The sequence below is a fragment of the Schistocerca serialis genome, chromosome 3 (genome assembly GCF_023864345.2).
Source record: "Schistocerca serialis cubense isolate TAMUIC-IGC-003099 chromosome 3, iqSchSeri2.2, whole genome shotgun sequence".
Classification (NCBI taxonomy): Eukaryota; Metazoa; Arthropoda; class Insecta; order Orthoptera; family Acrididae; genus Schistocerca; species Schistocerca serialis.
In genome coordinates, this window is record NC_064640.1 from 283051285 (window position 1) to 283064782 (window position 13498).

Here is a 13498-nt window from a genome sequence, read left to right on the forward strand (position 1 = left end):
GCCCAAAACCTGGAGCCAGGAGCGAATCATTACGATGGTCACAAAGTCTACTGGTAGTAGGGGGCATGAGCGGATCCAAAATGGTGCATGGCTAACAACCATGGAGCAATTTGGCTGTACTCTGATCACCCATTGTCGTAAACCTGTAGGCACTCAAGAAGCATGTCAAGATGTCATCCATGGAGGAGTCCGCAATGTACTTCTTTATTTCAACCTTGAACTTGCAAATGAGAAATTCCACCTCGCTGTTAGATTGGGGATGAAAAGGAGCAGCAGTTACGTGGTGAACGTCTTGATGGGTGCACAAATTGTGGAATAATATAAAGCAATACCTCAATAGAAAAGATTTAGAATAGGGTCTGAATCATAGCCACAGCAGATGTTGAAGGCCAGTGGGTAGCATATGGAAATTTAGAGAAAGCATCGACCAGCAACAACCAGGGAGACTTTAGGAAGGACACCGTGAAAGCAACATGGAGATGCTGCGGTGTGGGTCATGGAGAGAGTGTTACCTGTAGTACCGCAGTTGGATAGAATACTGAGAGCAGGTCATGAAGAGATGTACAGGGTGATTATAGTTAAATATTCAGACCGCTGTAGAAATAACACCACTGGTCAGAATGACGTCAAATTGCAACAGAATACTGTCGGAGGAGGGGGAAAAAGTATGGCAGGAGAAAAATAAATAGTTACAATATGTAGCAATAGATGGCGCTGTAAGCATCGTAATTTAATAGTGGTTGACTACAAATCACAAATCAGTCATACAACAATGCCTACGGTGTACGTTTGTCGTTAAACTAACCATACTACTCAGTGTGCATGGGTGTATAGGTGTGAAACTGTTAGTTACGTAAGCCCGTCCACCACGGCAAGGTCGTATCACATCAGATGTGTATTGGCATATCCTATCAGATGGAAGTGGACTTTGCCTGTCCACAAAATCTTGCACGGCCAATCGTTGTCCACTTCCATGCGAGCAAGAAATTCTAAAGCAAAGATCTCTCCTGCTGGCAGGTCAGCAGGAAGCAACTCGTGCACATGAGTAATTTTGAATGGATAGCAAAGAAGGATGTTTCGTAGGATTTCACACACCGTGCTCGTGGGTATGTCCAATGTTTGGGCAATTCTCCGTGCACTACATGTTTGCACACCACCACACTTCGCCTCCTGCTTTTCTATGGCCACTGCTTCCATTGACGTAGAATCAATTCGTTTCCTCCCTCTACCAGGTTACAAACCAAAAGAACCCGTCTTTTCGAATTTCCGAATCATTTTGTCCAGACCCACAGCAGACATCGGACAAACGCCTTTTTTCAAACCCTTCAGTGTCCGGAAATTCTGCAGAGCGATGTGTGCACAGTCATCATTCTCGTAATACAGCTTCACAAGCAGAGCGCGATCCTGCATGAGACAGTCATGACGAACGTTGCAGACGCGAAAGGAGGAAAAGCCGTGTACCCGGAGTGTTTATACCAACTTCAAGGGGTCGTGCACATGACAGGTGTTTTCATTTACGTATTCTGACACATAGAGCGCCATCTATTGATCAATTTTCACACTTTTTTTTTCTTCTGCCATACGTTTTCCCCCTTCTCTGACAATATTTCGTTTGCAATATGACGTCATTCTGACCAGTGTTGTTATTTCTACAGCTTTTTGAAAGTTTAATTATAATCACCCTGCACAAAGACATCGCCAATGCTAGGCCAAGACATGTGTTGGCAGGCCAATAAATTAGTACGCAAGACTCCCTAATGTCGTTCATGAAGAAGCTGACGCACATTCTGCCCTAGCAAGGCTGGGATCAGATTGCTAGGTGACAGACCGTACGTAAATAAGAGAACAAATACTGAAAGGCGGTGATGGAGGGCAAAATAGTTACTCTAAGGATCAGAAGTGCTGCCCAGAGGCCTGTCTGGCCAACCATGCTGAGCAAGGTGAACAACTTGACGCAAAACGAGATCAGCAACAACAGCAGCTGCGATCTGGGAGCCCGTAATGAGAAATACTTCCAATGTACATTGTGCCTCAACATCTAAGTGAAAACAAAGGGGTCCATCCTGATAAAATGTGGGATATGAGCTCATAAAAAGCCGAGGCAGTACGGTAGGTCGAATTTCATAGTTGCAGTGGGACTGAAACGAGGCCCAATGCTGGAGGGGATGTGCTGCTTTGTTAGGCAACAAAGAAGAGGGATAAAACGACATAACCAAGAGTTTGTGGTCAATAATGAGGTTGAAATTAGACCTGCATAAGAACACATGATACTTCTTGAGGGTGTAGACAACAGCAAGCACTTTCTTTTCAATTTGGGATTAGCGCTGCTGAGCAGAGGTGAGCGTTTTCGAAGCATAAGCTATTGGACATTAAGAACCATCCTCATACTCATCGAGGGGATGGACCAACATAGTTGCACCTGGAGTAAATTTGTGATAGTAAGCAATTTTACTTAAAATGCATGGAGTTCTTTGACATTTTTAGGGTGAGACAGAGCTGTGGCCCTGGCCACATGATGTCGTAAAGGTTTAGTACCATCCTGAGAAACCTCTAAGCCCAAATATACAATGGATGACTGTAAAAAAGTATGACTTCGCCAAGTTGCATTTCATCCCTGCAGTACGCAAGACCTCGAACAAGGTGTGTAAGTTACGTAATTGCTCATCTGTGGAAACACCAGTTACGACGAAGTCATCGAAATAGTTGATGCACCCTGGAACAGACATGGTCAACTGTTCCAAAAAACGCTGAAAAATCGCTGGGGCGATGTTAATTACATGGAGCTGTTTAGAATCCTCATCCAACAGAACCTGTAAATAAGCTTGAGATAAACCAGTTTTGGAGAAGAACTGGATCCCGGCGAGTTTAGCAATAACTCATCCTGATGGTCCAAAGGGTCAATGATAGACTGAGCCTTAACTGAAGCTTTGAAGTCGGTTTTTTAACAATCATGAGAGGTGGTACACCACTCACTCAATGTAATAGGCTGTATGACCCCAAAAGAAGTCAGCCTATACAATTCTGATCTCAGTTGATCACGCAAAGTCGCTGGAATATGGCGTGCATGGAAAAAGCGCGGCTGTGCTTTAGGTTTCAGGATAATGTGGGCCGCAAAATCAATGGCACAACCTAACCCATCCGAGAAAAGAGACGAGAACTCACAACACTGAGAATCTAACTGCTGGTAAGGGTCCTGGTTGGAAACGATGCGCGCCATATCCGAAATGAGAAAACCAAAAGCACTGAAAGCAATCAGACTGAACAAGTTTGCGGTACCAGCCTCATCCACTACCAAAAAAGTTCAGGAATGAACCACAAATTTATACATAGTGGGAGCCGTAAACTGCCTCAGAACTGGAATATTTTGCTTTTGTAACTCACCAAACATTAAATAACTGGAGACTGCGCTGGAGATCCCAAATCCACGTAAATCTGTGAGTGCAGTAAAGTCACGGCTGCACCCCTGAAACTTGTAGTCTGAACACTTTGTCTGTCAGTAACACATTGATAAACTGTTTGATATGGTTTGTAAGCACTAGAGACACACAATTAACATCCATGTTCATGTCCGCAGGAGGGGGCTGGGAACGGCACACAGATACTATATGTCCTTTTCTCCTGAAGTTGTTGCAAGTCGCCCATTGCTAGGTCATGCTGTCCTGTCGTGTTGCACGGAACGGTGTGGGCAAGATGGAAGCGCGGAATATTGCCGTTAGGGTGGTAGTTGTTCAGCATGTCACTGTCCAGTGCGGCGCGGAGGCCGCGTTTGTACAGCGACCACATCGTCCTCCCCAGCCGAGGAATGACCGACGCCCTACGACCAAGAACAGTGGCGAGTCACACAAAGCCGCAATCTGATCACCAGCAGCACGAGATACCTCGAAAGACTGAGCAGTATTTAAAACATGAGCCAAAGATGGATTCTCGCACTGTAGTGCGTGTTGACGCCACCACCTTTCCAGGACCCAACCGGATGATCGCGACACAGACCATAGAATCAGCACATGAACCTTATGAGCATTGGTAACAAACTGATATTTGAGACTGGAGCTGTGGAGTTGGGCCGGCTCAAGCCTCGTAGGTCTAATGGGGCTTTTTATGACAATGATACAACTCTACACGCGCTACAATGACATGCGTGCGTTTACAGTGACAACTAGACACCAACTTTCACGTTTTGTTGAGCAAAAGCGACGCAAGTTTCTGGAGCAGGGCTAACTGGCTCAACAACTAATAGATCTGAGGAGAAATAAAAGAAAGGTGCAAAGCCTTTCACATGTATGAATCACTGAGCCCTACAGTGAGGAAGTGTAGCCGAAGTCGCTTCTCATAAGCCTCCCACTCTTTGCCAGCATCGTCGTATGGGGAAAAGGGGAGCGGATACGTCAACGACGTGCAAACCTGCATAGTCATTGCTGCCGACAAGTTCATTGTAGTAACCGTAAGAGCCTGCTGCTGTTCGAGAAGAGACTGGAGCAGTACCTCCATGGGCGGAAGAGCTGGGGAACAACCACATAAACTGAGGAAGTAGATGTGTGCAGGACAGTCGTCGCCAGTTGTATCGTACTGTAAGACACAAACAACACCTCGGTCACAATGAACGAAAATTTATTCTTCTTCCACATACATGCGAACAATAGTTGAGAACATAGACACAAACACAGAAACAATCCAGGTACCGATGCAACCAGTTGCTGACAACACACTGAGGTAACAAAAGTCATGGGGTAGCGATACGGACATACACAGATGGCGGTACTAATGGTTCCAATGGATCTGAGCACTATGGGACTTAACATCTGTGGTCATCAGTCCCCTAGAACTTAGTACTACTTAAACCTAACTAACCTAAGGACATCACACACATCCATGCCCGAGGCGGGATTCGAACCTGCGACCGTAGATGGCGGTACTATCCCATATGCAAGGTATAAAAGAACAGTGCACTGGCGGGGCTGTCATTTGTAATAAGGTGATTCATATGAAAAGGTTTCCGACTTGATTATAGTTGCGCGACCAGAAATTACAGACTTTGAACGCGAAATAGTAGTTCGAAGTAGACGCATGGGACATTCCATTTCGGAAATAGTTAGGAAATTCAGTACATCATGTTTCCTAACAACGATGGAATTTTTGTGGATGGCAATGCGCCATGTCAGCAGGCCACAATTGTTCCCGACTGGTTTGGAGAACATTCTGGACAATTCGAGCGAATGGTTTGGTCACCCATCGAACATTTACGGGACATATTCGGGAGATCAGTTTGTGCAAAAAATCATGCTTGCGTAATTATGGAAGGCTGTAGAGGCAGCATGGCTCAATATTTCTGCATGGGGCTCCCAACAGCTTGTTTTTCTTTCTTTATTGCACTTCACTTTCCCATCCGGGGCGGGCTGGTAGCAGCATATGCTCTGCTCTTCAGCCGAAAGACATTAATTATTCAATAGAAGACATTAAAAATTACAAAGGAGAAAATATGGCGTACATAAGTAAAAAAAGGGGGAACATAATGGAAGAGAACAGACAAAAAGGGGGCGACTGTAAAATGGAGATAAAAACCTTAAAAAAGTATTGTGCACAAGAAACGTCACACTGGGACAATTAAAGGATCATAAGGCGAAGTATGGCTGGAGCATAAAAGTAGTGATGGACGGCGTAGCACATAAAGATCACTGACTATGTACAAGTCCAGCACACAATTAAAATCACAGCTCTGGATGCACAGGAGAGCAGTGCCAAACACAACACTGATATAGCACACTGATGACAATGAGCAAACACAGGATCTACCAGGGACATGGAGATGAGGGAGAAGGGAAGAAGGGAGGGAGGGGTGGAGAGGGGGGAGATGGGCGGGGGCGCGTTGAAGAGGGCTGGGGAGGGAAGGACATGGAAGGGACGCAGTTGAGGAGGGGGTACAGGGACTCAGGGAGGGGGGGAGGAGGAAAATCCGCTCTGGGAGAAGGAGGGGAGAGGAAAAGGGGGCCCTGGGGAGGGAAGGGAACTAGGCCAGGTTACAGTTGGAAGGAAGGGTAGAAGTCACGGCAAAGTTCAGCATCCAGGAGGGGAAGGTGCTGGAAATTTCCCTGATGACGGAGAGAGGGAGGGATACAGCGATACAGCGATAGAGGCATGACAATGGGTGGGGGGGAGGTGAAGAGGAAGGAGAGGACCAAGGGGTGGGGGGGATCAAGCCTGCAGACAGTGTAAAAGATGCAGAGATGTTGGAGGGAAAGGAGGAGGTGGGGGAAGGGGATGAAGTCATACAGGAGTCGTGCAGGGGAAGGAAGGCAGATATGGAAGGCAAGGTGGAGTGCATGGCATTTGAGGATTTGGAGGGCCTTGTAAAAGCGGGTGGGTGCAGAGATCCAGGCAACACTGGCATAACAGAGGATAGGATGGATGAGGGATTTGTGTGTGTGGAGGATGGTGGAAGGTTGCAGTCCCCATGTCTGGCCAGACAGGAGTTTCAGGAGGTGGAGGCTGGAATGGGCTTTCTGCTGGATGGTCAGGAGGTGAGGGGTCCAGCTGAGGTGATGGTCGAGGGTGAGGCCAAGGTATCTCAGGGTGGGGGTGAGCAGGATGGGACGACCATAAATAGTGAGGTAGAAATCATGGAGACTGAAGGAGCTGGTGGTGCAGCCTATGATGATTGCCTGGGTTTTGGAGGAGCTGAGACAAAGGAACCACTGGTTACACCAAGTGGTGAACTGGTCAAGGTGGGTTTGGAGGGTGTATTGGGACCGTTGAAGGGTAGGATAGAGAGCCAGGAAAGCGGTGTCAGCAGCATATTGGAGAAGGTGGACAGGTGGGGGTGGCTTGGGCATATTGGCGACGTACAGGAGACAGAGGAGAGGGGAGAGGACGGAGCAGCCCTGGGAGACACCAGCAGTGGGATAAAAGATACGGGAATTGGTGTTGTGGAAGGTGACATAGGAAGGATGGGGTGAGAGGAAGGAAGCTACCAGATGGAGAAAATTGATAGGCAGGGCGTAGGTTTGGTGTTTAAAGAAGAGACCAGTATGCCATACGTGGTCATAGGGAAACAAAAATGGCAGTGCGACGGGAATAAAGCTGGAGGGAGAGAAGGTGGACGAGGTTAAGGTGTTGGTTTTTGATGGAGAAGGAGGGTCAGAAGTCACACTGGGTAAGGGGGAGGAGGTGGTGTTGAGTAAGGTGCTGATGGATATGATGGGGGAGGATGGATTTGAAGACCTTACTGAAGATGGAGGTGAGACAGATGGGACGACAGGAGAGGCGACGGAAGGGGGTTTGTTGGATTTGAGGAATAAGAGGACGTGAGAAGTCTTCCACAGGTCAGGGTAGAAGCCGGTAGAGAGGACGACGTTAAAGAGAGTGGCAAGGACAGTCAGGAAGGAGAAGTACTTTTTCTAAGGTGGCAGTAGGTGACACAGTTGTGACCAGGGGCCGTGTGGCATTTAGACCAGAGGATAAGTTTAATGTCGTGTGCTGTGACTGGAGTGTTGATGTCGGATGGGGGCAACTGCCCCAAGTACTGGAGACTAGGAGCAAGTGGAGTGGCTGAGGTATTGGCGTGTTCCATGATGGTGGGGAAAAGAGTATAATCAAAGTGGGGATCATCAGGGACAGAGAAGACCTCAGAAAGGTGGGAAGCGAAGTGGTTGGCCTTACTGAGGTTGCCGGGAAGGGGGTGGTCGTTATGGAGAAGGGGGGTAATGGGATGCGGACTGGGAACCAGTAAGGCGATGGAAGGCGGACCAGTACATGGAGGAGTTGATAGGGAGGGTGGCGTTGAGTCGTGTACAGGTCTGGCGCCAGCCCCAGCTTTTCTTTTCTGTAATAAAGTTCCATACGTGTCGCCGTATTTGCCGGTGGTGTAGGAGGATATCCCTGTGACGAGTGCACAGGAAGGAGCGATAGAGGCGGTGGGATTCGCGGAGGAGGACAGCCCACAGAGGGAGAGTGGGACGGTGGGGGTGGATGGTTTTAGTAGGAACATGGGCCTCCATGGTGTCAGTAATTGCCTTCTGAAGGAAGGACGAGGCGTGGATGACGTCGTCAGGTTGGTGATAGATAAGAGGTTGGCTTTCGACCTGGGTGGCGATGGAGCCCGGTAGGCATCCCAGATGGCACGACTGTAGTCATGGACGACCTTGGGAGGTGGTCCCAACGGCTTGTTGAGCCCATGCAATCGAGTTGGTACACTATGCCGGGCAAAAGAGCTCCAACACGATATTAGGAGGTATCCCATAACTTACGTCACCTCAGTGTAAGTATAAACACGAATAATGGAAGTGCTTGCTGCGCTGCGCTGATTAAGAGGAGGACTCCAGTAGACAGCGCGGCAGATGCCGTGCTGTGTGGGTAAGTCATGTGGCCCGACGCAGGCAGTTTCTGGTGGCCTGCCCGCGCAGATGCCGTTGGCAGAATATTCACAGTGAGGGCGCTGGCGGCCTGGTGACGCGGGGTTATAGCAGTACCCACTGTGCTGTCATTTTCATTGACTGACAACCGTTTCTTTGTTTGATCCACCATTTTCCTTCCTTTCAGCATTATTTCATTCTAGGCTGCCTTTACCTTGTGTTTTGAGTTCATTAGGTTGGTAGGAGAACTGGGCTTAATATCGCACTCATTTTTATTTTTTGATGTAATATTGCTCTTACTACTTTTACTTAGTTGCTTTATAAATTTCCCAGTAAGCTGGTTATTGCTGTTCCATATCCAGAATAATTGAGTCAATATCTCAATAAATAATTCAAAAATAAGAAAACACACAACTCAACCTGTCATTCCAAACAGACATCACAAATAAAGGTTTTACAATTAGTAGCTTCAGAGTATTGTTCATGGCACCACATATGACATTTAGTACAAGTTATCCATTTTTCTCCAGGCCGGTCAGCGAAATAAAGCTGGTCTCAGAAGGACACACACTCATTTTCGCTGTCCGCGTCGTTTGTAGACACCGTGAGTGGTTGATCAGAGTCTTCATCTGATTCTGAGGATGTCACCAATAATGGCTTAAGTAACACATTTCTTTTCTTAATTACGATAATTTCCTTCTTAGGCAAGATTTTTTTGTATTTTGCCCTCAGTTGATTACTTTTCTTTCATATATATATATATATATATATATATATATATATATATATATATATATATATATATATATATATATATATTCTGCGACATTTTTCTTTGATTTCTTAAAAATCTCGTCCATAAGCTTCATCTTATATGGTGTACTTGACAGAATAGTTGCTGGGCAGTTTGGTCGTCCTCTTTTCTTCGACTGAACAGTAAGAGTTTCAACTGTGGCAGGGGGCTTATATTTGCCGGAAAAATTCTGCAGTCATTTGCCTGCGCTCAAAGAAAGGGCGTATCACTCTTGGGTACACGTGGTTGGAAGCCACTGAGTCCAGGTTTGGGCTCAAGTAGTTCCTGCCTGATACGGCTTGTTTCAGCTGAATATATGCAATTTTTTGTGAACGGCACACTAAGTCTGCTGGGTCGTCTTGATGTTCGGTTGACACAGTAGAATCAACCTCTGAAAATCCATCGTCTTGGAAAATGTTTGTGTTCAATGGATACAGCCTAGTTACTCAAAAGCACTGTTCTGCAATAGCTATTGTGGCCCACTTTTTGTGAGCTGCCAGACGCTGTGACCGAGCGGTCCTAGGCGCTTCAGTCTGGAACAGCGCTGCTGCTACGGTTGCAGGTTCGAATCCTGCCTCGGGCATGGATGTGTGTGATGTCCTTAGGTTAGTTAGGTTTAGGTAGTTCTAAGTCTGTGGGACTGATGGCCTCAGATGTTAAGCCCGATAGTGCTCAGAGCCTTTTTTTTTTATTTTTCTGCCAGTATTCTGTTTTCTGCGCATGGTAAGTTTTGAGGGACAATATGAATTCTCTGTCAAAAGCTTGCATCTTATGAGAGCAGTGAGGCGGTAAACTCACTATGTGTACACCATTTTTCTTGTACGATTCATGTAAAGGTATATTTCTTGTGTGTGAAACGTAGCATTCTAAGACCAGGATCACAGGATCTTCCTTGGTAGGTTTCACACTTCTAAAACTGATCTTCAAACCATTTAAGGAAACTTCAGATTCTTTCCATCCTGATTTGTGACAGACAACCATGCTTCCATTTGGAAAAAAAGGTACTGCAGGGTAACGACATTGCGTAATCCAGCAGACAACCGATCTTGCTTCGCAGTGGACGATCTTTTGTGTTCACTGTGCAGTTACAGTGCGTGCGTTCTATGCTTTCATGCAGAAGAGATGTGATTTGTTCACTGTATACCATGCACGGAAAAAAATACGTCTATACTTCCTCTTGTTGTACATATTCCGCACCATATCGACGTCGTACGGATCGACAGAGATATAAAGTGACCTGTCGTACTCATGTAAGTAACAGTAACAGCCCTTACTAAGAATCGTCTCTCTACTGAGGATACTGAGCCAACGTGGCATTTGCCTTTCAATGCAGTAACTTCCGCTGTCTTATGCTGTAAAAATTTTCAGACTAGTCTCATCATAATTGTAAATTCTCTTAGGGCCAAAATTTTTCTTTTCTAGAGGGGATTCGTAAATGCCAAAAATTGCTGAACATTTTCCCTACTAAATCCACTAATACGTTTCATTGATGTTTTTTAAAATTTTCTTTTACTAAGCTCCGGATGTCTCTGCATAAGTGACAGGAGCCATTTCCAACAGGCAGTAGTTGTTTCTTTATTAAAAGGGGTTCGTAAACATTTTCTGCTAAGTCAAAAGCCGTTTTATTTCTTTTTTTGCAGTTAAGCCATAAAATATGGCCTCGATATCCAGGCAGTTTTTGACAAGGGATTGCTCTAGCTCACCGTTAAGTACAGGTTCTCTTCCAAGTTTAATTGACATTAACTTATTTAAATCACTGTCTCCAGAATTAATTTCGTTTTTCAAAGTTGATTTTGGAACGTCAAATTGCTTTAATGTATGTCCCAGGCCCATCTTTTTATTTTTAACAGCTGTGAAAGCTCTTTTTATATTTTCCTCGATCCACTGATTTCTCTTCTTAGATGGCACTGAAACAATACATTATAACTTGTTGTAGGTACTGATGGAGTCATTACATTTGAGAAATGGTGTACATAAAACAGTGGGCATATATCGCACAGTGCGCTATTAGATCCACAGTTGAGGTAAAAAAACAGCACAACATGTATAATGATAAACGGACAGCTCAGTAAACTTACTGAGAGGAACAAATTCGTATGACAAGGCTGCCCCATGTCAATGGCTCTATTACCAATAGCAGTAGAACGTCTCCTACCGACACCCACGCAACAACTACACCGATTGCACTTAAATGGCGAGAAAATAGCATGCACCGCTTATGAAGGCGATGAAGGCCTCCTGGTTATGAATGAAAATGAATGTCGCAAGCTCTGCAGATTGTCAACTGATATGATCTCGCATCTGGCGCTCAATTGAATGAAAAGAAATCCAGCATTATGAACACAGGAAGAGGAGCATGCATGAACAACCGGAGGCATGGCAACTTGGTGAGAGTCAGAAAACCACCCTTGTTAATGTACACAAAACTTCTAAACTTAAATATGTTGCACAGGTTTTACCTATATCCTTAGAAATAGCCAAAGGAATCATGTCGGCAATTGGGAACTTTGTGAGCCTAGGCAACATTTTTCAAGTGAAGTTCGACATCTTAACCTCACTAGTTTCAGCTACAAATTACGCTTCTTATAGGTGTGCAAAATGTACAAGCTGTGGAAACAGTCACTAAACACCTGAACAGTCCATCTGTCGAATGGTATAGCCTCTGGTAGCCACAACATCAACAGATGTTCACCATATCCCTAATTGTCCCTATCATTTTAAAAACTTCTTAGTACCAAGTCGGAAGATGGCGATTGCCAAGGATGTCCAGCACAGAACTAACGGACAACACGGAAAGAAATATCGTTCAACAAGAATATCCCAACCATGACTGGCCAGCAATTTTGAAAATCATCCACGACCGAAATTTACCCTCCAGTGTGAAAGCGACATAATATTATCCAGTCAACAGAAAAGTACTGGGTAATTCTAAACTGCATGCTACACATTTAGCAAACTCGCCTGTGTGTACATCGTGAAACCTAACTGGTACAGAAGAACATATATTTATGTGTGAAAACGTAAACGACATGTGGCATCTGGTAAAACAGAAGTTAGCAACTGTTGACAAGACTTCACCTAATGTCTTCGGACCCACAGATTTTCTAAATCCAGACGCAGTGCCCTACTCCACAACGAGACGAAATGCTGTAGACTGGATAAAAGGGCACGAGATGCATTACGTTTTGAAGACAGAAAATAAAAGTACAGAAGATTACTGAGTGAATCTGACGACTCAACGCCTTAAACCCAGTAGCACCAAAAACTACAAAATCATTTGTTACATAGAATTACAATGTGAAAACTTTTCAGAACAAATATTAAAAGAAATAAAATATGATGACTTCATAGATTTTGGACATCAAGACAAGAAACACGCTTTTATTTCCTTTTAGGGAAAAAACAGACGAAAACTCAATTACATAAAACGACGTCTGCCACGAACTCTTAATTAAAAATTAAGATTCGTAAAATGTTCTTTTCCATCCTTTTCATTTTTTACTAATTACTACAAAAAGAAAGGTTTTATGTTCTAGCTGAACAGAAGCTGTGGAAACAGCTCCAAGATAAAATCAGTTTGTATTCCAGTAGTTTTAACTCCAGAAATAGAAGAACATTTTATAATAACATTTTAATTTGGATGTGTAAGCAAGATCTTACGTTTTTTGTAAAAGGACGCGAATGACTTTGCGTCTAGTTGGTTTTAATTTCATTAATTTTTCAACTGTTTCAAGAACAAGATTAATTTTCTTTGAGTCTCATCAAGAAGAGTGTGATAAGAAGGAACAAAAAATGTGTTAAAAACAAAAAAGAATAACTGAATAATTACAAAAACAGTCAAACAAAAAAAAATTACTTTTTGTGGGTAATCTAGCATTTCTGGAGATAAAATTACGAATGACGGAGAAGCCAGGACAGTGAGGAGAAAAAATGGTCATACACGCAGAATGGCAATTCGTCGGCTTGGATTCGATTCCCACTGTTACCAGCATTTCCTTTCTTCATTTTATTTTCTTTCTCACAGTGTTGAACTGTTCATTATAAAATTTAAATATATTTAAACAGTTCATATTATATATGTAAAATTAATATATACAAGTTAGTTATGATTATTATCCTTATAAGTCAAAAGGTTGTAGGCTAGATGGTGGTAAAAAAGCAAGCATACGAGGAAATTTAGTATGAAAGTGCTTTGTGTAAATGATCTGCTCAAGAGGCCCTTTGCCAGTAGATCTTGGGAGGAGAAAGTGAGATTTAAAAAGTTAGGCTGATCTACTTCAAATGTAAATCTAACAGAGAGGTGAGATACGAGGTTCACCGAATTGGATTTCGTAACACTGAAAATTTCGAAATGCTTTAA